General features: G+C 44.9%; 1 long non-coding RNA gene across 1 annotated transcript; it reads left to right on the top strand.

The window, feature by feature from the left end:
• The first annotated feature begins 3037 nt into the window (after positions 1-3037).
• Positions 3038-4289, top strand: LOC127348345 (uncharacterized). The gene is made up of 3 exons (XR_007879745.2): positions 3038-3212; positions 3324-3539; positions 4154-4289. It is a non-coding gene; the product is annotated as an uncharacterized lncRNA (long non-coding RNA).
• Positions 4290-27413: the final 23124 nt, after the last annotated feature.

Here is a 27413-nt window from a genome sequence, read left to right on the forward strand (position 1 = left end):
TGCCAAAAAAAAATCCAAAAAAAGAAAGTTTTATAGTACATAGAGGATGACATGCGGGTCCCATGAGCCTGCAGGTTCCTCAACGTTTCAAACGTGGCATGAGATCGTAAGAAAAAGGCAAGTGACCAAATATCAGGAGCCAAAAAATAATTCAAGAAAAGAAAGTTTTATAGTACATAGAGGATGACATGCGGGTCCCATTTAGCAGCAGCGGTCTCAACGTTTGAGAGGCGGCACAGGATCGAAAGAAAAAGGCAAGTGAACAAATATGAGGTTCCAAAAAAATCCAAGAAAAGAAAGTTTTATAGTACATAGAGAATGACATGCGGGTCCCATTTAGCAGCAGCGGTCTCACCGTTTGAGAGGCGGCAGGGGATCGAAAGAAAAAGGTAAGTGACCAAATATGAGGTGCCAAAAAAATCCAAGAAAAGAAAGTTTTATAGTACATAGAGGATGATATGCGGGTCCCATTTAGCAGCAGCGGTATCACCGTTTGAGAGGCGGCAGGGGATCGAAAGAAAAAGGCAAGTGACCAAATTTGAGGTACCAAAAAAAACTCCAAGAAAAGAAAGTTGATTGCTCATAGAGGATGACATGCGGGTCCCATTAGCAGCAGTGGTCTCAACGTTTCCAAGGCGGCAAGGGATCAAAAGAAAAAGGAAGTATCCAGAAATCAGGGGGTAAAAAAAAATCCAAGAATAGAAAGAATTTTGGTTCATAGAGGATGACATGCGGGACCCATGATCCTGCATCGTAAACGGCTCGATCGGAGAGCGTTGAACGAGATGGCGTGATCGAGAAAAAAAACAATGCCAGAGAGGCTGCCATCTGGGCCCTACATCCCTGGGCGGTGCGGATTTGCGTTGACTAGTGCATAGCCCGGCCCCTTTTCTCTTTCTTCCAACGGAGAAATGCTATTCGTGCCGGTGAATCGACGAAACTATGTCCTTTGCAGCTTTTTGTGCAATGTCATATGTCGTAAAAGAAAATGTTGGTGCAGGCTGCCGGCGAACCCGAGATTTCGAGATGCACCACGTCCCGGGCCACCATACGCGACGTTTTGGCCGTTTTCGTCGGGCTAGGTGGCCTCAAAAACGAGAAAAAAACGTTTTGACATGCACAACGGAGAGACCAAAAATCGTCGGTCATGGTACACCAGCAACCACGGCGCGACTTCAACTTCGTCGGCCATGGCAACTTTTCTTGTAGTGTCTCTCTCTCACACTACTTCCTCTCCCACCCCAGACACCATCCAGAGGGCGCCCCGACGCTTCTCTGCCTTCAGCTCGCCGGATGTGAACGCGCCTGCGTGGTCACCGTGAGGGTGGCAAGCACGGTCGAGCTTGCCCCGGCTTCCTCGTCCCTTCCTCTATACTCCATTCTACTCGTCGTCGTCCTCTCATTCTAACACGCGTTCCCTCGACCTCCAGGACTGCCGGTAGCCACCGCCGATGATGAGGACATGCCTACCGAACTACTACCTCCGTCATTACAAGATGAAGACGATGCTGCTGTGAAGCTCAAGTCCAATGAAGTTAGGATTGTACCTATGAGAAGAGCTCGTGCGAAGCTACTCAAACAACAGGTGAACTTGTTCCTAAGTGATACTTTGATCGATGAGAACTTTATACTGCCTAAGTCCTTTTATTTATGTATGATCATGTATGAAGAGGGAGCAAGCATTGCACGAGGAGAAGAGGAGCAGCTGGACGTGAAGCTGGACATGGAGCTGGACATGAAGCTGGACAAGAAGACATTCCATGGACGCGCTAGGGAGGAGAGGGAGACTTGCGCGAGGGAGGAAGACGATGTCCAGGCCGGCGCCACGCCCGGTCCGACCGGCCGCCACGCCGGACGGCCCGGTCTCACGTCCAGTGCAATCAGACGCCACGCCGGGTGAGCCCGACGCCTACCGGACCCTGGACCGGTGCTCACCGGCCACCATCCAGGGGACTTGGAACCCTTGTCCGGTTCCCACCCGGTGGCAGGCCCGGTTTCAACCGGCCTGCCCGGTCCCTGGCCGGGTCGACCGGCCCCTTGACCGACCGTGTCCGAGTCAGTCTCGACCAGATCCCGATCTGGGTCGGTTTTTAATATATTTTCTCGACTTCTGGTGTAACATCCTAAAAACTGTGCATTTTAAAATTCATGCATTGCATCACATCAACATGTCAAATTTTCAGTTTTAGAAAAGGTTTTACTTGCTTCTTGCATAAAAGTAATTTATATTGCTAGTTTTGCTCCTTGTTGATTAAATCTGTATGCATACTATTTTTATCCTAGTGCTTTACATGATTGGGCTGTGCCCATTACGTCCAGATACTGTACGGAAAATATTTACAAATTTTCGTATTTTTATTTGCATCAGATTTTATAACCTACAGCTAATTTAGCTTTCAGAAAAATAGAGAAGAGAAAGAAATAAATAAATTTAGCTAATTTAGCATCCACACGGAGCAGCTCACGTGGGCACGCTCGCGAGCGAGAGATCTCACGCGAAGCCAGTCAACCACGCTATGCTTTTGCGAAAAGTTCTTTTGGATCATGGGCACTAGTGCTCTCAGTGTATTAAAAAATTCGAAAATTATATTTATATATTACAAAAAGTTACGTAGCAAAATTCTAAAAGTAGCCAATGATGTATTCCACTAACGTATAAAATCTCAATTATAATTTTTTTTGTTTTCTGAGCTACACAAAAATGACAAATTCTGAATTTTTTTGGAGATTTGAATTACTATACTCAGATCCACATATTTGTTATTTTTGTGCAGCCCAACATACACATTATTTTCAGTTGAAAATTTACACGTTTGTGGGATACAATATTGACTACATCATGATTTATTTTCAGATTTATCTAAATCTTAAAAATATGATTTTTAATTACTTTTCTGAAAAGGGATCACTGGAGCTCATGTGCACCAAATCTCTGTCCATGCTTTTGCCTTTGCCTTTTCGTTTTTTTTCTCCGAGAGGTGGAGCCCACGGTTTATCTCTAACCTCCAGCCAAAAGTCTACGCACGACACAGAAACAAACTGGAAACAAGTTCCACACAAATCGCACCAAAGCTGTCGATTTTGCCACGGAGTTTTGCGCCTATATATACCCCAATATTTTCTCTGCATATTGACCCTAAAATTCCCAATTTTTGCGCCGCCAAGCTGCGCAAATTTCTCGCCGGAGTTTCGATCTGCCGCCGCCATTGGAGGTCGGTTCGAGCTCGAACTTGAGGCTCTGGCCATCCCCGACCATCATTCTTTCCACCGAGCATCTTCCCTCAGTGCACCGCGCCGTCCTTACCCTTTTTCCCCTTGCGCAGAGCGCTAGGCTGCCCGGGATTGTTCGCCGGAGTTTATCGCCGCCAAAACACCTCCATCCGGCCGTCACCATTGTTTTGCAAGGAGAAACACCTCGCAGTGACCGTCTACAAGCTCGGTTTCGTCTTCCGCAACTCGTCGTCAAGTTCACGCAGTCGAAGAACCGCCGAAACGCCGACGACCGCCACCATCTGCATCCCCGTCGTCAACTGTTCCTGGTGAGCACCGCCGCCCACGTGGACGTCTGGTCAGCGCCACGTCTACGCCACGTGGACATCCTAGTCAGCGCCCGGTCAGCGGCCCGAGCCAATCATGTCGTGCCCAGTGTCGCAGCTCTGAGTCAAACTAGAAAAATTCGTATATACAATTCATAGAATATGCAAATCTTGTAAAATTCATAATTAAAGTTTTGTAACTCGGAATTGAACAAATAATATATCTTTGGATTTATAAAAATGAGAGGAACATTTTGATACTGTTAGTTTGCAATTTTACGGAACTTGAGAATTTTCAAATTTAAAATAGTGTATATAGTATTTTTAGTATATTTTAAATTCTGTAAACTATTTTAATATGAATCCAACGCCAAATTGCAAATACTAAGTTTACCTATCCATCAGTATGCCTGCAAATGATATTAGAAACTATTTTACACATAGATATTTTGTTCTTGGTTAAATGGCTATTTGAAACCTTTACTGCATAAAATAATTGTTTATAAAAAAAGGTTTGGTATCAAATTTCGTTCCAGAGCATGCATGCATTATTTTATTATGTGTTTTACCTGTTTGTGTTGTTGGTGTTTGATTGTGAATTATTTTGCTTGCGTTAGATTGCCCGGATTGCAACGAGTGCGATTGCGACGACTGTCTGAACACCGACCAAGGCAAGTGTCACAAACTCATTATCCTACTGTTTTCTATGCATTGGTAGTTGTTTTATGTGCATAATGATTTCAAATTGCTAGCCCTGGGTTATTATCAAAGTGGAGAGATTGCGAGAGATAAATGTTTTATTTTTCTTAATGAAAACAACAATGTCAAATTAATACACCCCTGGGTGGAAGTGATAATGCTTGGTTTATGTTGAGTGGTTGCACCGGGGTCATTTCTATGGTAGCACCGTGTGCATCACACTTGAGATTGGCCACCCAGAAACAAAGAGATTAGCCCAGTTTTTCTGTTTTAGTAGCTTCCAGTACAACCACATGCTATATGGGCTCTGGCTAGATTGAGTAGGTTGCTAGAACTCGACCCAATGTACAGAGGGTGGTAGGTGTTGGTAGGACGGAGCGCGTCCACTGTGGTTGAGGTATTGCTTCTGAAAGGTCTTGTCCTAGTCGACATCTGTCCATTTGAGCAAAATGCGCATCATGGAAGAAGAACAGACTAGATCATGTGGGGAATGTGTACAGCCTCTCGAGAGTGTCAAATCTAAGTACTTAGCCGTGTCCCTGTTGCGGTCAGAAACCCACCGGCGGGCAGCGACGGGCAACACCGTAGAGCCGGGAATCTCCCAGGACTACGGCTGGCCCTGGTCCCTCCGAGCGACGGCCCGCAAAGCCTTCTGCACGCACGTCCGATGCTGATGCAAGGGCGTGCCACCTGACCTATACCTGGTCAGGAAGGTGTTGGATGATGCCTCGCTTAGTTTCCTGCATGGCATACACGTAAACGTTAAATACGAGCCTCGATCGGCTCTCAGGTTGTCCTGTGAATCGGCTCAAAGAGCCGATCCACCCATGATACGTACGAGGTGTACGATCAGATGGTGGTCCTGCTTGATCAAGATAAAGCTAAAACGACCTACTACGATTTGGGGTTCTCACCGCACAATCGGAACATCCTACTCGTGATCGAGCCTGGTGGCCACGCACGGTGATCGTGAACCGACCCTAGACAAGGCCTAAAAACCAACACGAAGTTGATCCTCGGAACATCCTGCCTAGGGCTAGCAAACTACACCCTACGCGCCACTGGATCCTTCGACCCGTTTGTAAGGCCTAACGATGCAGATATTAAACTAATCCTTGAAGAACAAGGAGCAATCATAACGGATCGGATCTACTAAACAATGATCAAGCGGGGTGCCGCCCTTACACCCAAGATAGGTGTAAGGGCGGCTAGATGCCTAAGGGTTGCACGACGATAGCATATGATATGATGAACAATGCTAACCCTAAAACATCTATGATAACTACGTTGCTCGCCATCAAAAAGGCTTCAGTACGAGCAACGCATGAACGACGAATAAACGCGTGTGCTGCCTAGATCGCAAGATGCGATCTAGGCAGCATGGTGCTTACCCGGAAGAAACCCTCGAGACGGGGGAGTTGGCGATGCGCCTAGATTGGTTTGTGGTGAACGTGATTGTTGTTTATTTCATAAACCCTAGATACATATTTATAGTCCGGGGGACTTTCTAATTCAGGCGTGCACCTAACCGTGCACGGGTTAAACTCTAACTTCTAAACGACACGTATCCTACTATGCTACAGATACACGGGCAATTTAGCCCAACTTCTTTGTGTCAGGCCGCTTCAGAGATCCTCCACGCGTATACCCTTTAAGCCCATCTCACTTACGGCCCATCTCCTGATTTGGCCAAAATCTGGTGATAACACATGCCCCCCTGGTTTTGGTAATGATAATTTCAAAACCACTCTGTTTTTCCTTCGAGGGGTCATATCGTGGCAGAGCAGAACCGTCGCAGTATTTTTCATCATGACGACTTGCCTTCCCAACTTCTCTGCACGATTTGACAGTTTTTTGGCACCACATCCTCGAAAACTGCTCGAACATTAAACCTCCACTCCATCTTCTTTTATTTAACCGCATCGAACAGTTCTCCTCTCCATCCTCTCCGCATTAGCACTCCAAAAGCCCTCCTGCGCACCATGTCTTCTTCTTCCTCCGCCTCATCGGGACTTTCCATCGAGTCCTCTTCCTCCCACGAGCCGACGCCAGAACGGGACCCACAGGAGGTCCATGCGGCCAACATCCGCCGCGCCATAGAAGCCGGGGAGGAGTCCACCCATGACTTCTCCGTCTGGTCCGAGGACGACAAGTCCTCGACGGACGGGGAGAGCGACCTCCGCTTCCTTGCCGACGGGGAATCGGAGGAGGAGAGCGATGACGATCGCTTCTCCTGGGATGACTTCACCTCCTCCGAGGAGGCGAAGGGGGAGGAGGAGGAGGAGGACGACGACAGCTCCTCCGACGAGCCGCCGGCCAAGCGCTTCTGCCCCTGGCCGGGGAACCTCAGCGACTTCGACAGCGACGACGATGACGCTGACGAGGAGGACGAGGACAACGAGGGTCCTGCTGGCGGTCGCTACAGCAGCGACGACGAGCCCGCCGGGAGTAGCGCCGACAGTGGCGACGACGGCGACGACGAGGGCAGCGATGGCCCGTAGATAGGGCCCTTAGCATAAGATCAGTAGTAGATGGGGCAATGTATCCCCTTAGTACTTCCTTTTGAGAGCAATCAGCTCTTTATGTAAGAAATTTCGTTTATCAATGAAGAAATTCCCCAACTTGATTTTGCCGACTTCCTTTATGCCAATTTAGCCGATTTCCCCTCATACTGATTTTGCCGATCGTCACTTAGCCAATGCTCAATGAACCGATTGCCACGCATCGGTCCCCCATAATCCGCTCTTCATCTCTTTGACGTCGGAGTGATCGTGATCTTGGTCAATGCTCAATAAGCCGATGTCAACGTATCAATCCCTCACGATCTATCCTTCACCTTTTCGACCGATGACTTTGAGCTCTGGTGGACAATGAGGCAGACCAATGCCTTCAAGAGAGTCCTAGAACCGCTGCTGAAACAACTTGTCGTTGAAGCCGAGACTTCTGCAGAACAGATATCACTTGCTCTGTTCCTTTACAGCAACCAGATAGCCCAGAGCCAACTCTCTATCGGTGATGATGGATCCCTCTTTTGCAAGAACTCGCCGCCTTAGAGAGGAATTGCGTTGCGGGACCAGCCGATGACTCTCCAATCGGCTTTTAAAAACAGAGCATCTACCAGGCCAGCTGCCCCCCGAGCCTCAGTCGAGGTGAAAACAGTGATGAGGACACGTAATTCAGACAAATGGACCTGAGCCATTCGTGCCTTGAACACGCAGCGGGTAGATCCTGTGTAATTGTGCTGGAGTCGATGGCTATGCAACGGCTTTGTTCCTTGCATATCATGCAAATTTTTTTTTACGGGCCGATTTTTCTATCGGCCCCCAATGTTTCACTGCACATGTATCGCACATGTTCATCTGATTAGGTGCCCCCCGAGCCGATTCTGCCAGGTAACTGCTGAAATCGGCTCTGTAGTTAGCCAAAGCACTACGATGTGAACGTCGGCTCTGTTAGGAACAATGTGGATTTCTTCCAGTGCATCAGCCGACGCAAACCCATTGCCCATTAGATCGACGTTGAACCCAGGCAGAATGAATGGTGAGGATAATTTTGGCCGATTGCTGGAATCGGCCTCCATGTTGCTTGCTCGATGAAGGTTTTGCAATGTTCCTCCATAAATCCTTGGGGCCGATCACCTGGATCGGCATCGCCACGTTTGTCCATCGATGTTGCTTTTGTTACACGGTCAGGCCGGTGGATAAAACCAGCCTAACCCCGTCCTTTGTCACGTCGATGCGTTCGCAGTCGTCCAAATCGATGCCTGAGAGTGGCTCTTGGCCTGATGTCTCCCAAACGTTCATGCCAGCCGCTGAAATCTCGGCTGAATCATCTGCGTGGACGACTTCTACTTCACCTCCATCCCACTGTATTAGGCATTGGTGCATCGTGGATGGAATGCAACAGTTGGCGTGGATCCAATCTCTCCCTAGTAGGATGATACGTCCAAAACGTATCTACTTTCCCGAACACTTTTGCTATTGTTTTGCCTCTAATTTGTGTATTTTGGATGCAACTAACACGGACTAACGCTGTTTTCAGCAGAACTGCTCTGGTGTCTCGTTTTTGTGCAGAAATCCAACTTTCGGGAAAATCCTCGGAATTTATGCAGAAGGCCCTATTTTCCCAGGAAACTAACGGCTTAAGGACAATTGAAGTGGAGGCCCGAGGGCCCCACACCATAGGGCGGCGCGGCCCAGGGGGGGCCCGCGCGGCCCTGTGGTGTGGCCCCCTCGGCCGGCCTCCGACGCCCTCCTTCGGACTATTTATCGGCCTCGACCTAAAAACGCACGGGGGAGAAGTCGAAGTCGCCAGAAACCCTCCAGAACGCCGCCACATCACGAAACTCCGTCGCGGGAGCCAGAAGTCTCCGTTCTGGCACTCCGCCGGGACGGGGAATTGGAGGAGATCACCGCCATCATCACCGCCAACGCCTCTACATCAACCAGCCATGTTTCCCCCATCCATGTGTGAGTAATTCCCCCGCTGTAGGCCGAAGGGGATGGTAGGGATTAGATGAGATTGGTCATGTAATAGCATAAGATTGTTAGGGCATAGTGCCTAGTGTCCGTAATTGGTACTTTGATGATATTGTTGCAACTTGTTATGCTTAATGCTTGTCACTAGGGCCCGAGTGCCATGATCTCAGATCTGAACATGTTATTGCTTCATCAAGATATTCATTGTTTATGGTCTTACCTATAAGTTGTATACACATGTCGCTGTCCGGAACCAATGGCCCCGAAATGACAAGAATTGGGACAACCGGAGGGGATGGTAGCGATGTGAGGATCACATGTGTTCACGGAGTGTTAATGCTTTGCTCCGGTACTCTATTAAAAGGAGTACCTTAATATCCAGTAGTTTCCCTTGAGGCCCGGCTGCCACCGGCTGGTAGGACAAAAGATGTTGTGCAAGTTTCTCATTGCGAGCACGCACGACTATATATGGAACACATGCCTATTGATTGCTTTGTACTTGGACACCGTTTTATTATTATCTGCAAATGCCCTGCTATGATTGTTACATGAGTTTCTCTCATCCATGCAACGCCCGTCATCCGTCCCCGTGCCTACAGTATTTTAATCCTGCTGTTTACTAAAATCACTACTGCTGTCTCTGTTACTCTGCTGCTGTTATTTCACTACTGCTACTGCTATAAAACTGTTACTCGATAAACTCTTGCGAGCAAGTCTGTTTCAGTGCAGCTGAATTGACAACTCCGCGTTAAGGCTTCCAAGTGTTCTTTGTCTCCCCTTGTGTCGAATCAATAAATTGGGTTTTACTTCCCTCGAAGACTGTTGCGATCCCCTATACTTGTGGGTCATCAAGACTATTTTCTGGCGCCGTTGCCGGGGAGCATAGCTTTATTTGGAAGTTCACTTGGATTAATATTGTTCGCTGCAAATTCTCCATCATGGGTAAACCTCGCGATACTAAGATCGCCATATTACCATCCACTACAAGAAAAGGTACAATTCTGAGTACCTCCGCTACACTTGATTCACCATCTGTGATTGATAAACTTGTTTCACCGCCGCATGCTTCGCATGCGGGTATATCTGCTGAATCTGAACACTCTCATAATATTGATAATATTTCTACTGTGCTTGATGATAGTGGTTCATTGGGATCTTTTCTAGATGCTACAATTGCTAGGTCTAGACAAATTGAAAATACTGAAACTCCTAATGCTACTACACCTGTTAGTTCACCTGAACTTGATTATTTTAGTGATGATCCTGAGGAAGATTATGTGGAGCTTAATGATGATTTTATTGAAAAATGCAATGCTACTACTGATGCAAGAAAAATTAAAAAGTTGCTTGCAGAACATGCTGTTAGATATAAACTGTCTCCTGATCCTAAGTTTGCCACATCTCCTATAAACATTAGGGATAAAGATTATGATTTTTCTCTTGATTTATCTCATATAGCTATTGTTGAGAAAACACCCTTTTGTGGTACTGAAAAAGAAAGTGCTGTTGAACACATGACTGAATTATCTACTCTAAGTAGCTTGTTTTCTGATGATATCAAGATGCGTACTTACTTTGTTGCTAAAATCTTTCCATTCTCATTAAAGGATGACGCTAAAACTTGGTATAATAATTTGCCACCTAATTCTATTAAAAGTCCGAAAGAATTGCTTGATGTTTTCTTCCGCAAATACTTTCCTGCTAGTGCTCAACATATTGCCTTGCAGAGAATTTATAATTTTGATCAGGGAGATGAAGAGAAATTGCCTGAGGCTTGGTCGAGATTTTGCTCTCTTATTAGAGCTCGGCCTGAGCATGATCTGGAAAAGCATGATTTACTTGATATATTTTATAGTGGACTAACCATTGAGTCTAGGGCATACTTGGATAGTTGTGCTGGTTGTGTTTTCAGGAAAAGAACTCCAGATGACGCTCAAGAATTATTGGCTAAAATAAGCCGGAATCATGATGATTGGACTACGCCTGAACCAACTCCAACTCCAATATTGAAGAAGAGGGGTTTAATTAAATTGAATGATGAAGATATGAGGGAAGCCAAGAAGTCTCTCAAAGAGAAAGGTATTAAATCTGAAGATGTGAAGAATCTACCTCCTATAGAAGATATATGCGAGATAATTCCCCCTTCATCCATGATTGAGGTAAACTCCCTTCAACGCTTTACTAGGGAAGATATTCCGTATTCGAAACCTCCTTCACAATGCTTAGATGAGTTTGATAATTATATTGTTAAGCAAGGAAATTTTAATATGAGAGTAGAGAATCATTTAATGGAAAATTCTCGAGCTATTAGTGAACTGCATGATATTGTGGAGAGAACCTCCAATGATGTTAAGATGCTTGTTAAACATTTTCAAATGATTCAAACTCAAATTGATCAACTCACTAAAGTGCAAAATGACTTGTTAGGGAATAATTCTAAAGAGAAACATGCTTATGAAGTAACAACTAGAGGTGGTGTCTCTACCCAGGATCCTCTATATCCTGAAGGGCATCCCAAAAGAATTGAACAAGATTCTCAACGCATTGAACCTAGTGCTCATTCTAGGAAGAAAAAGAAGAAGAAACATAAAAATGTTGTAGAATCCTCTGAACCTGTTAATGATCCTAATAGTATTTCTATTTCTGATGCTGAAACTGAAAGTGGTAATGAACATGATAATGATAATGATAACGATAAGAATGATACTCCTGATAAAGAAGAGGTTGAAGAAGAACCTGAAAAGCATGCTAAAAATAAAAAGTATACTAAAGAAGACTTTATTGCTGAGAAACATGGTAATGAAAGAGAACCTTGGGTGCAAAAGCAAATGCCTTTTCCTGCTAAGAAACTAAAATCAAAGGAAGAAGAACACTATAATAAATTTTGCGATTGGATGAAACCTTTATTCTTGCAAATCCCATTGACTGATGCTATTAAATTGCCTCCTTATTCAAAGTATATGAAAGATATTGTTACTAACAAAAGGAAAATCCCCAATGAGGAAATTTCCACTATGCTTGCTAATTACTCTTTCAATGGAAAAATTCCAAAGAAGTTGGGCGACCCAGGTATACCTACTATTCCTTGTTCTATTAAGAATAATTATGTTAAAACTGCTCTATGTGACTTGGGAGCCGGTGTTAGTGTTATGCCTTTTTCTCTTTATAAGAGACTTTACTTAGATAAGTTGATACCTACTGATATATCTTTGCAAATGGCTGATAAATCTACTGCTATTCCTGTTGGTATATGTGAGAATGTTCCTGTTCAAGTTACTACTAACTGCTTGATATTAACTGATTTTGTTGTGTTGGAAATGCCTGAAGATGATAATATGTCTATTATTCTTGGGAGACCTTTTCTTAACACCGCAGGGGCTGTTATTGATTGCAACAAAGGAAAGGTTACTTTCAATGTTGATGACAGGGAGCATACCGTTTATTTCCCCAAGAGGATTGAGAAAGCGTGTGGAGTTAATACTATTTCTAATGTGAGAACTATCAAAGTGGGAACTATTGATTGTCCTATATATGAGCCTAAAGAAGAATATCAAACTCTCGTGATTGGATCCATATCAATACAATTCAAGGTAACATGATTGATTTGAGGTTTATTTCTTCTTATGCTATGTAAAATTTATTTGGTGACAAGACTTGATCAACCTTGTTAACGAATACCTTTTATATGCATAGAGGAGGTAAACAACATCTCTTTCTTCCTCCACTTGCTCTAGTTGCTGTAGCACTGTTAATTTGCAAAGTTCTTTATTTATTTGGAGATTTCAAAAATTTTCCTGGCCAGTAATAATAAACTAAATACCCAGAAATGTGCGTTTTTCAAAGTTTTCAAAAATTCACAAAAATTATACCGTTGGTCCTATTTTTCGACGAGGCACCTGGGAGCACCAGAGGATGACCTGTGGGGCACCAGAGGGCGCCAGACCATAGGCCGGCGCGGCCAAGGAGGTGGCCGCGCCACCATGTGGTGTGGGCCCCCCTTTGCCCCACTTTGCCATCTCTTCCTCCCAGACTCTTCTCTCTCCCGAAAAAATCGACACCAGCTTTCTCTCACTCGCGTTTTTGCTCAAGAGCTCAAGAATTTTCGATCTCTTTGCTCAGCCCAGATTTCTGTCTGAAATTTGGCACATTTGCTCTCCGGTATGTGACTCCTCCACCCATCCAAGTAAAATTTCGTTTGGTTGAGTATATCTTGAATATTTTGCTGCTGTAGGTAACATGTTTAGTGAGCTTGCATGCTTGTTCTAAGTGGTAGAAACTTGTTTTGATGCATGATTAGTACTCTAGCAAGTTTCTATGGTAGTTTCCCTCAATTATATGTCACCAAATCAAATTTTTATGTCATTTGTTGAAAATTTCAGAGAAGCTATGAAGAAGTTCAGTTTTGGAGAGTTGTTCAAGAAGGGGACAACCAGCACCGGGAGGCCTTCTAGGGCCGCCACCCGGATTAGGCGATCATATAATGAAGACATCATCGCGCCTAGCTTCGCGCCCGAAGAGGACAACGGTCCTCCTAATGCTTCTACTTTTCCATGCTATGATTTTCTAAGGAATGCAGGAATATTGGAGGATTTCTTAACCCTTGTCAACAGGGCAGGGTTAACCACTTATATGGGCGATGAAAGGGAGCAATACTACTTGCTCACCAAAATCTTCGTCGAGAGTTTCCAGTTCAACAACAAACACTATGAGCCAACGGTTGCATTCAGGATCTATGGTAATCCTGTTACTATGCCATTGAAGGATTTTTGTCGTGCCTTGGATATTGCCCCTGTAGGTACAGCAAGTAGGATTGATGACAACCCCCGGGACTTGTTGGAGCTCTACCGAGGGATCACCGATGATGATTGTCGCACCATTCAGCGGGGCAAGATAAGGAACATTCAACTCCCCGCCATTAAGTATTTTGCATACTACATTGCTACTAGCATTCTTGGTAGGGAGAACACTAGTAATATCTCTAGCTACCATCTTGCTTTCTTGAATATTGCACTTACTGGTCAAACATCTTATCACCTTGGTGCTCTTATTGCTCGCCGCCTGACTACCAGGGGGCCTATTTTTGGAGGAACTATTGCGCTGCGTGTTTTAACTTTTCTTAATCTTCCTATTGATCCTAATGATGTGCCATTGGCCCCTAGGAGACTCGATATTACTGCTATGAAGAGTCATCACTTTGTTACCACTGACTCCACTTTAGATAATATGGTGTATAGAATGTTGTTTTCTGACGGGGAGGAGAAGGAAATCCCTCTTCCCCAACCAGATTTGTTAAGTATTGACAGGCAATCATGGTCTTGCACCAAGGAGGAAGTGGATGAGCATTTGAAGATAAAAGACTTCCACCAGCAACATGACTCCGAGGACGTCGGGACCTCCTACGACCACACCGTCACATATCCGGGTGCTTCTTCTAGCACATACCCGGAATACGACCCATCTTCATATTACGGAGACACTACTTCATGGGATCGATGGGATTGAACTCCACTTAGGCCAAAAGCCTAAGCTTGGGGGGAGGTATACCGGCATCACTCATTCTTTGCATATTATGGTTGCTGGATACTTGTGCATACTTGTTTTGTTCGTTTGAGTGGTTTTCTAATGAGAGGAAGATGATATTTGGGGAAGTGCTGCCTGAAAACAGATTCTGGAACGTTACCGTAAAAATTCTTAAAAATAGCCAGAGCGTCATTTTAAGCTGCAAAGTTTTGTGCAGGTTCCCCAGGTTGTTATATAACTTTCATTAGTTGAACACTTTTCGATCTGAGCAACGTAAGATTTTTGTAAAAATCGATTTCTGTACTGCTGTCAGGTTTTGGCAGATTTCTGCCATCTCGCTTTTCTGTGTTTCTTTTAGTTTGCTATTTCTTGTTTTCGCTTTGTTTCCTTCCCAAAACACAAAAAGACCAAAAATATTTATGTTGTTTCTCTTCACCATTTGTTTGCTTTGGTTTCTTGCATTTGTTTCACTTTATTTGCTATTTCTAGTTTGCTATAAGAAAACCCAAAAAGATTTTACTTTGTTTGCTTGTTTCCTTTTGTTCTTGTTTGCAATTCGAAAACACCAAAAATATTTGCTGTTCTTCTTTGGTTTGTAAAGTTCTTTATGAGTTCAATGGTCTTCGGTGGCTGGAGCGTGGTTTTCATTTCATATTATCCAAGCTGCACAAGTGAAAAGGCAATAATGACGATCTACGACAATCTGATTGTGGTGAGAGGCTGGTATGAACTCTATTTGTTTTCATTTTTGTACATATACTCATCCATGTGAGCATGCTTAGTTGGTTCATGTGAGGTATATGTTATTTGAGAAAGTCTAGTAGTTTATGATCTCTCATGTTTAGCTCCAATTTATTAATATGAGTAGCATGTCATGGATGTTTGCTTGCATTGTTTTATTCATAAGTAAGTATGGCATTGTGGTATCCTCCTCTGAATAATTCATTTATATCGACTTGGCACATGCTCACGCATACATATGACTGAACAAAAAGTCAATTAAGCCTCGATGATCTATATTGCTTCAGAGTTCTTGTATCACTTTTATGCCTCCGTTAATTTATTTTGCCGCAAGCATGATTCTGACGATTCTTTGCTCTCTTGATTTGTCGCTCCCTAGTCTATTGCTAGCCTTCACTTGTACTGAGCGGGAACGCTGCTCGTGCTTCCAAACACCTGAAAACCAAGTTGTTCCAAAAGTGTCCACTATAAATACCTATGCATGGCATTTCAAACCATTCCAAGTAAATTCTCATGCGCTACCTTTAAAACCTTCAAAATGCTTCTCAATTTGTGTTTATGTTTCATAGCTCATGAGGAAGTATGTGGTGTTTAGCTTTCAACCTTGTCATTTACTTTTGATGGACTCTCATATGGACTAGTGGCACATCCGCTTATCCAATAATTTTGCAAAAAGAGCTGGCAATGGGATTCCCAGTCCCGAATTAATTAACTTAAAATAGACACTCCTCCATGGTTTGTGATTGTTGGATGGCACCCGAAGGATTCGGTTAGCCATGGCTTGTGTAAGCAAAGGTTGGGGGGAGTGTCATCATCATAATAAAACTAAAATAAAAAGGCACTCCTTCATGGTATGAGATTGTTGGCAGGCACCCGAGGAGTCGGTTAGCCATGGTTTGTGAAAGAAAGGTTGGAAGGAGTGCCAAATAAATATGCAATAATTCATGGGAGCCGCTCTTGGAAGTCCGGTTGGCGAGGTAGTTGGTGTACCCATTACCATTCGTTGACAACAACAAACACCTCTCAAAATGATTTTACTCCTGATTTCAAAAAATGAAAAGCTCTAGCGCATGTTAATCCCTGCTTCCCTCTGCGAAGGGTCAATCTTTTACTTTTATGTTGTGTCTCCATTATTTCTTTGAGCACTATCTTGAGAGCACAACTGTCATTCTTAGTATAATATGCTTGTCTCAAAATATGATTGATTGTGGTATAACTTTGATGCATTTATCTTTTGACAATCACTACTTCTAGTCTTTCTATGAACTCCAGAGGTGCCCGGGCATTTATGTTTTGCCAATCAAATACAGGCAAGCGAGATACCACTTTATCATACTCTCTTATGAACATTGTAATCTTGCTTATATACATGATTCATGATGCTTCTTATTGATTGTTGGTACCTCTTCATGATTGACATAGCTGTTAGATGATCTTAATTGCATGTGTCTCATTATGAATTGCTTAAGTATTAGCCATAGCATGAGAATATATACATTATATGAGCAAATGTGTTCGTGAAAGTTCTTTTATCGCTCAGTTGTTAACTGAATTGCTTGAGGACAAGCAATAAGCTAAGCTTGGGGGGAGTTGATACGTCCAAAACGTATCTACTTTCCCGAACACTTTTGCTATTGTTTTGCCTCTAATTTGTGTATTTTGGATGCAACTAACACGGACTAACGCTGTTTTCAGCAGAACTGCTCTGGTGTCTCGTTTTTGTGCAGAAATCCAACTTTCGGGAAAATCCTCGGAATTTATGCAGAAGGCCCTATTTTCCCAGGAAACTAACGGAGCCAGAAGGACAATTGAAGTGGAGGCCCGAGGGCCCCACACCATAGGGCGGCGCGGCCCAGGGGGGGCCCGCGCGGCCCTGTGGTGTGGCCCCCTCGGCCGGCCTCCGACGCCCTCCTTCGGACTATTTATCGGCCTCGACCTAAAAACGCACGGGGAGAAGTCGAAGTCGCCAGAAACCCTCCAGAACGCCGCCACATCGCGAAACTCCGTCGCGGGAGCCAGAAGTCTCCGTTCTGGCACTCCGCCGGGACGGGGAATTGGAGGAGATCACCGCCATCATCACCGCCAACGCCTCTACATCAACCAGCCATGTTTCCCCCATCCATGTGTGAGTAATTCCCCCGCTGTAGGCCGAAGGGGATGGTAGGGATTGGATGAGATTGGTCATGTAATAGCATAAGATTGTTAGGGCATAGTGCCTAGTGTCCGTAATTGGTACTTTGATGATATTGTTGCAACTTGTTATGCTTAATGCTTGTCACTAGGGCCCGAGTGCCATGATCTCAGATCTGAACATGTTATTGCTTCATCAAGATATTCATTGTTTATGGTCTTACCTATAAGTTGTATACACATGTCGCTGTCCGGAACCAATGGCCCCGAAGTGACAAGAATTGGGACAACCGGAGGGGATGGTAGCGATGTGAGGATCACATGTGTTCACGGAGTGTTAATGCTTTGCTCTGGTACTCTATTAAAAGGAGTACCTTAATATCCAGTAGTTTCCCTTGAGGCCCGGCTGCCACCGGCTGGTAGGACAAAAGATGTTGTGCAAGTTTCTCATTGCGAGCACGCACGACTATATATGGAACACATGCCTATTGATTGCTTTGTACTTGGACACCGTTTTATTATTATCTGCAAATGCCCTGCTATGATTGTTACATGAGTTTCTCTCATCCATGCAACGCCCATCATCCGTCCCCGTGCCTACAGTATTTTAATCCTGCTGTTTACTAAAATCACTACTGCTGTCTCTGTTACTCTGCTGCTGTTATTTCACTACTGCTACTGCTATAAAACTGTTACTACTGATAAACTCTTGCGTGCAAGTCTGTTTCCAGGTGCAGCTGAATTGACAACTCCGCTGTTAAGGCTTCCAAGTGTTCTTTGTCTCCCCTTGTGTCGAATCAATAAATTGGGTTTTACTTCCCTCGAAGACTGTTGCGATCCCCTATACTTGTGGGTCATCATAGGACAGCATAGGTGCTCTTGCTGTCGACAATAAAGAACGTCGTAGGGACAATTTTCCTTCATACGGTCAGATCCACGTTCAGAACACCTTGCGCGTCAGATGCTTGGCTGTTGAAATCGCTCAGTGTCACATTGGTCTTGATCAGATCTGAGCTGGAGCGTCCCAACCGACGTAGCATGGAATATGGCATAATGTTGACCGCCGCTCCGGTGTCCACCAACATCTTGTTGACAGGCTGCCCATTGATGTAACCTTGCAAGTACAGGGCCTTCAGATGCCTGTAGCTTCTCTCTCGTGGCTTTTCAAAGATGACCGGCCGTGGGCCGCAGTCAAGTTGTGCCACAGGTGCTTCGTCTAATCCTGGAGCACTAAACTCCATTGGAAGGATGAAGACCATGTTTGTGCCAGCCGATGTCTCATCACCGGCTTTCTTTTGTCTGGGACGCCACTCTTTCCTTTGTGGCCAACCTTCTTCGTCCAGGGTTCGCTGAATTTTAGCGGCCAGATCAGGCCGCGCCTTCCTCAACGTGTGCAGGTATAACCTTTCGGCTTCCTCCAACCCACGTAGACGCTGAACCCTTCGTTTTTGGGAACGGCTGGGCCCATCCGGGCACCACCTTGGCCGATGATACTTGTCTTCTTCTTCACCATCGTCCTCTAGTTCCTCGAGATCTTCCACCCGAGCGGACTCAGCATGCCTGTTCCGAGGCGGGAGAGGCCCTAGACGTTTGAACACGGACATGTTAGCTGCATCCTTCTTCTTTTGTTTACATTCTGGGCAGTTGCCGATTGTAGGCAATCGGCTCATTCCTGAATCCCAGCAGTGTCTGAAGAAGGGGCAGTCCCAGTGCCTATCCACGTCGTCTTGCTCTCTCGACTTTTCCTTGGCATGGCGCTCATATCGCTCCTCGTCGCGATCATGCCGACGGTGTCTCCTGGCGTCCCTAGCCAGACGATGTCTTTCATCATCGTCGTTGTATCACCGGCGTTGGTCGTATTGACCCACGTACTTGTTGAGGAGGTGATCAGAGAGATGTCGCTGATATCTTACGTTCCTCACTTCTCCCTCTGTGATGTAGCGCTTGCCATCGTGACGGAGCCGATCGCATGGAGCGGCTTCCTCTGTGTCCTTGCTATGAGAGCAGCTGCCCTCATCTCCGTCCTTACCAGAGTGGTGCCCAGGTCCTACCATGTTGATATTGCACGAGAAATCTGGCTGGCACCCTCCATGGTAAGTGTACTCCACCATGTTAACGGCGGGGAAGGGGTGTGTGTCGACCTTCATGACGTACTGGCTGAAAATTAGCCGCCCTTGTTCTATCGCCATTTGGACCTATTGACGCCACACCCTGCAGTCGTTGGTGCCGTGGGTGAACGTATTATGCCATTTGCAGTATGGCTTCCCGTTCAGCTCTTGCACCGTGGGGATCTTGTGGCCTTCGGGTAACTTTAGCCGCTTCTCCTTGAGTAAGAGGTCGAAAATCTGCTCAGCTTTGGTCACGTCGAAGTCAAACCCTTTTGGAGGACCTTGTGGCTTAACCCATTTACAGGACACGGGGCTTGCTCCCCGAGTACATTCAGCCACTGCTACCTCTTGATCTCCCGCAGCACCTTCATCTTCATCTGCCTCAACCAGGACCACCGCACGCTTGAATTTATCCTGGTAAACATCTGGGTGGCGCTGTTCATATGCTGACAGCTTCTGCACCATGTGCGCCAGTGAAGGGTAGTCTGCTTGGGAGGCCACGTCCTTGATCGATGATGAGAGATCCACCACCGCCAACTCGACTGCTTCTTTTTCACTTACATGAACCGAATAGCATCGGTTCCTAACGGTCCTGAAGCGCTGGACGTATTCTGCCACTGTTTCCCCGCGCTTCTGTCGTACTTGTGCTAGATCGGCAATGCCAGCCTCGGAAGCATCTGAGTGATACTGCACGTGGAACTGTTCTTCCAACTGCTTCCAAGTCCGGATTGAGTTTGGTGGCAGCGATGTGTACCACCCGAAAGCCGATCCTGTGAGGGACTGTGCGAAGAACCTCACACGCAGCTCGTCTGATGCTGAGATCGTGCCCAGCTGAGCCAAATATCGGCTCACATGCTCGATGGAGCTGGAACCATCTGATCCATTAAACTTTGTGAAGTCAGGGAGCCGATATTTGGGTGGTAGCGGGATCAACTCGTACTCGTTGGGGTACGGCTTGGAATAGCCGATTGTCCTCCTTTTCGGCATCATGCCGAACTGGTCTTTCAGAATTGTACAAATCTGATCCGCGGTGATGGCTGCAGGCGTCGAACTCTGAAGATTCGCCGGGGTGGCATACTTAGCCAGCCATGCTTGCTTTTCCAGCTCTGAGCCAACTGCAGGAGCTGAGCTCTGGAGGTTTGTCGGAGTGGCGTACTTAGCTAGCCACGTCTGCTTCTCAAGATCTGTTCCCGAAGCTCCTCCTGCTGTTCCAGAAGTCCCTGCTGTTGCAGCCTGGTTCGAGAGTCCCCAGTTACTGCAGTCTGGCACGTATGCGCACGTGTATCCGTGGGGGATGTCCTTGGGCGCCTCATGTAAGAATTGGTAGTCACTAGGGTCACCACCAATCTTGTAGACGATGTATGCCGATGAACTCGGCACTTCTGGTGCTGCCAACACGAACGGCAGCGGTGGACGGGACTGGAGTGGCATCTCTCCTTGGTAAGTCCCCAGGGCTGGTCCTGACGGAGAGTACTGATGGCTCATGATTTCCTGGATCACGCGCAGAGCGACACGCTCCAAAGTGTTCACCAGGCTCTCAGAATGGCGGTGCAGCGAATGAGCCACCATGAAGTTGATCTCCTGACGCAGCGACCTGGTGCGTTCTTCTGACGGGGCGGACAGGTCCACTCCATCGAGCGCGCCTTCGAGTGAGAACCCTTTCCACCTGATGCCATGTGAGCGGGTTCTGTGGAAAGAGCCGATGAGGTCGGCTTCGAGGACTACTTTGATCTCATCATGCTTCTTCTTGAGCTCCTCAGTCAGATCCTCGTACTTGACCGGAGTGCCTTCCGCCATCTCAGATGTAGATGGCGAAGCGGTTGATGTCGAAGATTGTCCCACCGGGCGTGCCAGAATGTGTTGCGGTCAGAAACCCACCGGCGGGCAGCGATGGGCAACACCGTAGAGCCGGGAATCTCCCAGGACTGCGGCTGGCCCTGGTCCCTCCGAGCGACGGCCCGCAAAGCCTTCTGCACGCACGTCCGATGCTGATGCAAGGGCGTGCCACCTGACCTATACCTGGTCAGGAAGGTGTTGGATGATGCCTCGCTTAGTTTCCTGCATGGCATACACGTAAACGTTAAATACGAGCCTCGATCGGCTCTCAGGTTGTCCTGTGAATCGGCTCAAAGAGCCGATCCACCCATGATACGTACGAGGTGTACGATCAGATGGTGGTCCTGCTTGATCAAGATAAAGCTAAAACGACCTACTACGATTTGGGGTTCTCACCGCACAATCGGAACATCCTACTCGTGATCGAGCCTGGCGGCCACGCACGGTGATCGTGAACCGACCCTAGACAAGGCCTAAAAACCAACACGAAGTTGATCCTCGAAACATCCTGCCTAGGGCTAGCAAACTACACCCTACGCGCCACTGGATCCTTCGACCCGTTTGTAAGGCCTAACGATGCAGATATTAAACTAATCCTTGAAGAACAAGGAGCAATCATAACGGATCGGATCTACTAAACAATGATCAAGCGGGGTGCCGCCCTTACACCCAAGATAGGTGTAAGGGCGGCTAGATGCCTAAGGGTTGCACGACGATAGCATATGATATGATGAACAATGCTAACCCTAAAACATCTATGATAACTACGTTGCTCGCCATCAAAAAGGCTTCAGTACGAGCAACGCATGAACGACGAATAAACGCGTGTGCTGCCTAGATCGTAAGATGCGATCTAGGCGGCATGGTGCTTACCCGGAAGAAACCCTCGAGACGGGGGAGTTGGCGATGCGCCTAGATTGGTTTGTGGTGAACGTGATTGTTGTTTATTTCATAAACCCTAGATACATATTTATAGTCCGGGGGACTTTCTAATTCAGGCGTGCACCTAACCGTGCACGGGTTAAACTCTAACTTCTAAACGACACGTATCCTACTATGCTACAGATACACGGGCAATTTAGCCCAACTTCTTCGTGTCAGGCCGCTTCAGAGATCCTCCACGCGTATACCCTTTAAGCCCATCTCACTTACGGCCCATCTCCTGATTTGGCCAAAATCTGGTGATAATAGTCCCCGGTTACGGACATCTATGAGCAATTAGAGCTTGAAACTGTTGGATAATCTTGTCAGTTGATTTTCTGAAATTAATGCACCAGGTGGATTATGGGTAGTAATTAGTCTTATTGAAATACTATGCTTTAAAGAAATGTTTTGAGAGTAGGGAAAATAAAACTGGCTTCACGCAAATATGAATTTGATGTCTACGGGAGCTTCTATTCTTGTAGACAGTGTTGGGCCTCCAAGAGCAGAGGTTTGTAGAACAGCAGCAGTTTTCCCTTAAGTGGATCACCCAAGGTTTATCGAACTCAGGGAGGAAGAGGTCAAAGATATCCCTCTCATGCAACCCTGCAACCACAAAGCAAGAAGTCTCTTGTGTCCCCAACACACCTAATAGGTGCACTAGTTCGGCGAAGAGATAGTAAAATACAGGTGGTATGAATAAGTATGAGCAGTAGTAACAGCAGCAGTAGTAACGCAGTAAAACAGTAAACAAGCGATAGCAGTATTTAGGAACAAGGCCTAGGGATTAGACTTTCACTAGTGGACACTCTCAACTTTGATCACATAACAGAATAGATAAATGCATACTCTACACTCTTGTTGGATGATGAACACCATTGCGTAGGATTACACGAACCCTCAATGCCGGAGTTAACAAGCTCCACAATTCAATGTTCATATTTAAATAACCTTAGAGTGCATGAAAGATCAACATAACCAAATAGATCACATCAATACCATCACAGTAATAGTTAACTTCTCAATCTACAAGAGATCATGATCATAGCCTACGACAAGAACCACACGGTGCACACACTAGTCACCTTTACACCATGCAGGAGGAATAGACTACTTTAATAACATCACTAGAGTAGCACATAGATGAATTGTGATACAAAACACATTGCAATCATAAAGAGATATAAATAAGCACTTCACTACGCCATTCATACAGTGAATAAGTATTCTGTGAAATATAGCCTAAGAGACCCACACGGTGCACACACTAGTCACCTTTACACACGTGGGACAAGGAGTCTCCGGAGATCACATAAGTAAAACCCACTTGACTAGCATAATGACATCTAGATTACAAGCATCATCATATGAATCTCAATCATGTAAGGCAGCTCATGAGATTGTTGTATTGAAGCACATAGGAGAGAGATTAACCACATAGCTACCGGTACAGCCCCGAGCCTCGATGGAGCACTACTCCCTCCTCATGGGAGACAGCAGCGTTGATGAAGATGGCGGTGGTGTCGATGGAGAAGCCTTCCGGGGGCACTTCCCCGTCCCGGCGGCGTGCCGGAACAGAGACTCCTGTCCCCCAGATCTTGGCTTCGCGATGGCGGCGGCTCTGGAAGGTTTCTCGTACCGTGGCTTTTTCGTATCGAGGTTTTAGGTCTGGGACCTTTATATAGGCGAAGAGGCGGCGTCAGAAGGTCGAAGGGGCGACGACACCTTAGGGCCGCGCGGCCAGGGGGTGGGCCGCGCCACCCTATCATCTGGGGCCTGTGTGCCCCCCCCTCTGGCGACTCTCGGGTGTTCTGGATGCTTCCGGGCAAAATAGGAACCTGGGCGTTGATTTCGTCCAATTCCGAGAATATTTCGTTACTAGGATTTCTGAAACCAAAAACAGCAGAAAACAGGAACTGGCACTTCGGCATCTTGTTAATAGGTTAGTTCCAGAAAATGCATAAATATGACATAAAATGTGCATATAACATGTAGATATCATCAATAATGTGGCATGGAACATAAGAAATTATCGATACGTCGGAAACGTATCAGCATCCCCAAGCTTAGTTCCTGCTCGTCCCGAGCAGGTAAACGATAACAAAGATAATTTATGGAGTGACATGCCATCATAACCTTGATCATACTATTGTAAGCATATGTAATGAATGCAGCGATCAAAACAATGGTAATGACATGAGTAAACAAATGAATCATAAAGTAAAGACTTTTCATGAATAGTACTTCAAGACAAGCATCAATAAGTCTTGCATAAGAGTTAACTCATAAAGCAATAAATCAAAGTAAAGGTATTGAAGCAACATAAAGGAAGATTAAGTTTCAGCGGTTGCTTTCAACTTGTAACATGTATATCTCATGGATAATTGTCATCATAGAGTAATATAACAAGTGCAATATGCAAGTATGTAGGAATCAATGCACAGTTCACACAAGTGTTTGCTTCTTGAGGTGGAGAGAAATGGGTGAACTGACTCAACATAAAAGTAAAAGAAAGGCCCTTCGCAGAGGGAAGCATTGATTGCTATATTTGTGCTAGAGCTTTGGTTTTGAAAACATAAAGAGAGCATAAAAGTAAAATTTTGAGAGGTGTTTGTTGTTGTCAACGAATGGTAGTGGGCACTCTAACTACCTTATCAACCAGACTTTCAAGAGCGGCTCACATGAAGGACGTTATCTCTACCAGCAAGGTAGATCATCCCTCTTCTCTTTTGTTTACACATGTACTTTAGTTTCATTATTTATGGATGACACTCCTCCCAACCTTTCGCTTACACAAGCCATGGCTAACCGAATCCTCGGGTGCCTTCCAACAATCACATACCATGAAGGAGTGTCTATTTGCAAAATTAAGTTGCTTACTGATGAATCAGAGCAAAACATGTGAAGAGAATTATTAATGAAAGTTAATTAATTGGGGCTGGGAACCCCATTGCCAGCTCTTTTTGTAAAATTATTGGATAAGCGGATGAAGCCACTAGTCCATTGGTGAAAGTTGCCCAACAAAATTGAAAGATAAACACCACATACTTCCTCATGAGCTATAAAACATTGACACAAATCAGAGATGATAAATTTTGAATTGTTTAAAGGTAGCACTCAAGCAATTTACTTTGGAATGGCGGAAAAATACCATGTAGTAGGTAGGTATGGTGGACACAAATGGCATAGTGTTTGGCTCAAGGATTTTGGATGCATGAGAAGTATTCCCTCTCGATACAAGGCTTAGGCTAGCAAGGTTGTTTGAAGCAAACACAAGCATAAACTAGTACATCAAAACTTACATAAAAGACATATTACAAGCATTATAAGACTATACATCGTCTTCCCTGTTGTTCAAACACCTCACTAGAAAATATCTAGACTCTAGAGAAACCACTCATGCAAACCAAATTTGAACAAGCTCTATGTATTTCTTCACTAATAGGTGCAAAGTATATGATGCAAGAGCTTAAACAAGAGCACAACAATTGCCAAGTATCACATTATTAAAGACATCATACCAATTACTACATGTAGCATTTTCCGTTTCCAACCATATAACAATTAACGAAGCAGTTTCAACCTTCGCCATGAAAATTAAAAACTAAGAACACACGTGTTCATATGAACCAGCGGAGCGTGTCTCTCTCCCACACAAGCATTTATTCAAACAAAAACAAAAATAGAAACACACAGACGCTCCAAGTAAAGTACATAAGATGTGACCGAATAAAAATATAGTTTCAAGAGAAGGAACCTGATAATTTTGTCGATGAAGAAGGGGATGCCTTGGGCATCCCCAAGCTTAGACGCTTGAGTCTTCTTGAAATATGCAGGGGTGAACCACCGGGGCATCCCCAAGCTTAGAGCTTTCACTCTCCTTGATCATAGTATATCATCCTCCTCTCTTGACCCATGAAAACTTCCTCCACACCAAACTAGAAACAACTCATTAGAGGGTTAGTGCACAATAAAAATTAACATGTTCAGAGGTGACACAATCATTCTTAACACTTCTTTACATTGCATAAAGCTACTGGACATTAATGGAACAAAGAAATTCATCCATCATAGCAAAAGAGGCAATGCGAAATAAAAGACAGAATCTGTCAAAACAGAACAGTCCGTAAAGACGAATTTTATTGAGGCACCAGACTTGCTCAGATGAAAATGCTCAAATTGCAAATGAAAGTTGCGTACATATCTGAGGATCACTCACGTAAATTGGCATAATTTTCTGAGTTACCTACAGAGAATTAGGCCCAGATTCGTGACAGCAAGAAATCTGTTTCTGCGCAGTAATCCAAATCTAGTATGAACCTTACTATCAACGACTTTACTTGGCACAACAAAACACTAAACTAAGATAAGGAGAGGTTGCTACAGTAGTAAACAACTTCCAAGACACAAATATAAAACAAAGTACTGTAGCAAAATAACACATGGGTTATCTCCCAAGAAGTTCTTTCTTTATAGCCATTAAGATGGGCTCAGCAGTTTTTATGATGTACTCGCAAGAAATAGTAGTTGAAGCAAAAGAGAGCATCAAGAAGAAAATTCAAAACACATTTAAGTCTAACATGCTTCCTATGCATAGGAACCTTGTAAATAAACAAGTTCATGAAGAGCAAAGTGACAAGCATTGGAAGATAAAACAAGTGTAGCTTCAAAAATTTCAGCACATAGAGAGGCATTTTAGTAACATGAAAACTTCTACAACCATATTTTCCTCTCTCATAATAACTTTCAGTGGCATCATGAGCAAACTCAACAATATAACTATCACATAAAGCATTCTTATCATGAGTCTCATGCATAAAATTATTACTCTCCACATAAGCATAATCAATTTTATTAGTAATAGTGGGAGCAAATTCAACAAAGTAGCTATCATTATTATTCTCATCAAGTGTAGGAGGCATAGTATAATCACAACAAAATTTACTCTCCATAGTAGGTGGCACCAAAAGACCACTATCATTATAATCATCATAAATAGGAGGCAAAGTATCATCAAAGAAAATTTTCTCCTCAATGCTTGGGGGACTAAAAAGATCATGAAAACCAGCTTCCCCAAGCTTAGAACTTTCTATATCATTATCAACAATGGTGTTCAAAGCGTTCATACTAATATTACTACCAGCATGCAAATAAGATTTCATAGGTTTTTTAATTTTCGCATCAAACCATCCATGTTTTAAATCAGGAAATAGAATAAGAAGCTCATTCTTGTCCATTATGCCAAACTAGTGTAAACAAGAAACAAAAAGATGCAATTGCAGGATCTAAAGGAAATAGCTTCGAGTACTTACAACGGCGAAAATAGCTTAGTAGCCGAGATCCGGAGTGTGAGTACCTTTTACCTTTCCTCCCCGGCAACGGCGCCAGAAAATAGCTTGATGTCTACGGGAGCTTCTATTCTTGTAGACAGTGTTGGGCCTCCA

Source organism: Lolium perenne, chromosome 4, assembly GCF_019359855.2.
Source record: "Lolium perenne isolate Kyuss_39 chromosome 4, Kyuss_2.0, whole genome shotgun sequence".
In the NCBI taxonomy this organism is placed as follows: Eukaryota; Viridiplantae; Streptophyta; class Magnoliopsida; order Poales; family Poaceae; genus Lolium; species Lolium perenne.